Source organism: Mauremys reevesii, linkage group 2 (genome assembly GCF_016161935.1).
Source record: "Mauremys reevesii isolate NIE-2019 linkage group 2, ASM1616193v1, whole genome shotgun sequence".
Classification (NCBI taxonomy): domain Eukaryota; kingdom Metazoa; phylum Chordata; order Testudines; family Geoemydidae; genus Mauremys; species Mauremys reevesii.
Window position 1 is genome coordinate 257,663,572 of NC_052624.1, and position 3,821 is coordinate 257,667,392.

General features: G+C 41.4%; 1 long non-coding RNA gene across 1 annotated transcript; it reads right to left on the reverse strand.

Annotated features, from left to right (window-relative positions):
- Positions 1 to 410: 410 nt before the first annotated feature.
- Positions 411 to 2,422, reverse strand: LOC120398876. Its single transcript, XR_005594765.1, has 3 exons — positions 2,361 to 2,422; positions 783 to 1,014; positions 411 to 530 (listed from the first exon to the last, which is right to left on the reverse strand). It is a non-coding gene; the product is annotated as an uncharacterized LOC120398876 (long non-coding RNA).
- Positions 2,423 to 3,821: the final 1,399 nt, after the last annotated feature.

Sequence of the window (3,821 nt, forward strand, 5' to 3'; positions counted from 1 at the left end):
ACATTTCCTTATGCTTTTTAACCCACACACTTATCCAAACTAGGTTTTGGGTTTTTTTTAAACTTAAGAAAATAAAAACAAAATATGTATTAACTAAACAAGCTAGGGACACTCTGGAACCATATGATTCACATATGTAAGAAGGTATTGTGTTACTGAATTCTGATCTGGTTTGACAGGCCCCCAAACCTTGGTTCCTGGAACTCTTAAACTTTGTGGGTCATGGAGCTTGTATATAGCTACAAAATAGTAAGGTTGTTCTCTGTATACTGATATTTATACAGTAAAAGTACAGAGTAAAGTCTCTTTCACCCTCAGTTCCAGCCTTGATGCAGAAGTACTCCTCATAGGCTAGTTTATGATAGCTGCTGTGAGTTTTACACATGTGTTCACTGAGATACTCTCTTTCTTCACTCTCCCTTTATTTCCTTTTGTCTAAAATAAATCATCCATACTGAAAGTAAGTTTGTTCTTGGTCTATGAAGGAGCTTAACAGGGCCATCAAAATCCAAATTGTGTGACTGGTCCACCTGTAAAGGAACAGAGGACAGGAATATAAAGGAGTCAATAGATATGTTATGGCTATTTAGGCTCAGCATTTTTAACTTTACATCTACTTTTAAGATGCAATAAATAGCAAAACTGAACATCTTTAACAGAACAAGCTATATAAGGTGATAGGACCATAAGCTGCAGTTACGATACCTGCAGTCTAGTTCACATAAATATGGCTAGAACCTCAGCTGATCCTCACTGAAGTCACTAGAGCTATGTCAACTTACATCTTGCATAGAAATGGACTGGTCACACCTTCAAAGCAGTCATCATGATGGTCACTCACAACAAAGATTTTTTCCTCTTAAGTTTTTTACTTTAGTTGTAATTGTTTTTTTTCCCCATAAACAGAATAAGGAACATATTGAGTATGTATTGGTATCATGAAATCAACTGATCTATTTTCAGAGTAAGGTATTACAGAGTGAGTAAGTGGCACAGCCCTGTGGCAGTCATTACCTGTGGGCAGAAGAAAAAAAGAGCATAAAGTTAATTAAAATACAGAAAATGATTGTTTAAAAAATTTAATTAATAAAGTGAACTTAAATTACAAAAGTTCCACTAGTTCCACTAGTACTATCCTAAGAAATCAATACCCCTTCAAATATCTCCTCATGAAGGATGGGAATGCTTCTAACTACTCCTCTCAGCTGGAATCTGCCAAATTTCAAGACTAGAATAAACACCTTAAACCACAAGCTCCAAAGCTACATTAAGCTCCTCAGGACTGGAAGAGACTTCAGCCTCAGCTGCCTCATTGTAATCTGCTGGAGCCCTGGGTTAGCGGCATCAGGGCTCTGGCGGTAATTTAAAGGGCCAGGGGCTCCCTGCAGCAGCAGGAGACCAGGGCCCTTTAAATCACCATCTGAACCCGGCTGTTGGAGCCCCGGGGCAGCAGCAGCGGGGCTCCTGTGGGGATTTAAAGGGCCAGGAGCTCCGGCTGCTAGAGGGAGCCTTGGCCTCTTTAAATTGCCAGCCTGGGGAAGCCGGTCGGGTCCGGCACTGCGTACTGGCTCTTGTCAGTTCACAGTACCAGCCCATACCGGCTTACTTTCACCTCTGTTCCTAACTCTGAGAATTCAATCAAAGTAAAAAAAAATAGTTATGTTTCTATTTTGGGGAGTAAAAGCGACTAAAAGGAGGAAAGGAAAAATAATTCTGTAGCTGTTTTCTCTTTTCTTGTTGCTCCTTAGAATTCATGAAGACTTTTAGTGCAAATAACATATTACCTATTTAACCACTGCACAAACCAGCCCCCTGGGCATTCTTGCTCTACTCTATCACAGTCCAAATTTATGGCCTAAAAGCATAGGTCTATTTAAACTGAGACTCCAGCTGAGCAGACAATAATCTTAAATACTCAGAGAGCCTTATTCATGACTTAAAAGTGCACCTTATATATCTGACAAAAGAATAATAGCCAACCAATACTTCCCAGGTAGCACATGGACAATTTTCTTGAGCTTGCTTAGTATAATAACTGCATTTTCCTTAGCTAAAATAAGGGCATAAATGATTTTTGTCAACTTAAATCCCATATTCCTAGTCAAATTTTTGCAGCCTGGCTTACCCAGCATTTTGGATACTTCTGTCTGGCATAAGTGCTGGAACTAGGGGTGCCCAAGGGTGCCAGAGCACCCCCTGGCTTGAAGTGGTTTCCATCATAGACAGAGTTTACAGTTTGGTTCAATGGCTCTCAGCACCCCCCATTATACAAATAGTTCCAGCACCACTGCTGTCTGGTGTATTCTGTAAGGGCGGAAAGACAAGAAAAAGTTTAAACCAAAAGAGATCTGTTATTAGACCTTCTTTTAGGTCCTTGGAATCTCTGTAAAGGCTGTAGAGTGAAGGGAGCTTTCCACCTAACCAGGCTACAGATCAGCATTGGAAGCATTCTGTGGTCATTGTTGCAACCTCAGTATTCAGTAGCATCAGTAGGTAGTGTTCTTCCCATTCTGTGGTAATAAAGACTGGTGGATTCATGCAGTCACAAATCTACCACCTATGCTCTTCCTCTGTCCTCTAATCTCCTGCGCAGTACATGGCTCCCCAGCATATAGCTATGTAATGCACAGGGAGAATTTGTTTTGTATTGAATACATTTACCTCTACTACAAGCGTAGCTATAAAGAGACTCAGAAAGTCTGTATATGTGCACTCTCTCAGGTAACTCAAGCAGAAAATGAATTAAACTGATCAGGTGCACATTTGAGACAGGCTAATTTAACTGTATCCTGGGATACTAACTGGGATACACAACCCACTAAAAGTTAAAAGATTAATAACTTTAATGTGTTCCAGTAATTGTTGGAAGTATACCCAGATTAACTTCATGACTCCAAGGAAGCAAATGTCATTTTACATTGAGTGTATTTTGTTAACTGCGTTGCAGGCAGTTAGAAGTAGTCAGGGCATTGAAAAACCAAGTTGTTCAGACAGAAACCTGGGAATCAGGGAACTGGACAATCTGCCCTCAAGATGGGCAGGCCAAGGATCCAGTCTGCTAGGTAACTCAGTAGCACAGGGATCTGGGCACACATCTGCCTGCCAGGCAGGCAGCCCAATGAGCCAGCTGCTCAAGAAGCCTGGGAGCCAGGAAGCCAGAGGAGCTGGCCAGGAGGCAGGTGGCCAGGTTGGGAGTCTGGAGGCCAATCAAGAAACTCAATAGCTGGCCTGAAAGCAGGGAGACAAGCAGCCTGACAGCCCACCCTGCAAGCTATTGGGGAGATGAGATATTAGGTAGCCTGGCAGCCCACCAAGTGGGCTTCAAGGAAAACAGAGATCCTGGGGAGCAAGGTGGGTGGTCAGCCTGCTTGGCTGGTTTGCATCTAAAGTTTTCGTGGCATCAACACATTCCCATGAATCATATTTATTCTATTGAATCAGCATTTTCCAACAAATAATTATTCCATTGGAAACTTGTTGACCAACTCTCATGTAGACTTTATTACAAAAAGCCCAATGTTTTTGGTACCTCCTCATTTTAAATTAGCAAATAATTATCTTTATTTTAACACAGTGATGCATTTGTAATGTGCACATCCAGCTTAAAAAAACAGCATGAAAACCAAACTGTATCCAGTGCTATTTAAATGTATAGATTTTAAAGGTAGCTGAGAAATGAGATTCAGCTGTTAGAGTAACAGCATCTACTCCTTTGATAATTTACTCCTGAACCCAGATCTCTCAGTTGAGCCCTAGAAATCTGTGACACGTGTGTGTGGCGGAGGAGGGAGTTGGAGGAATTTCTCCTGCAAACTTCAAAG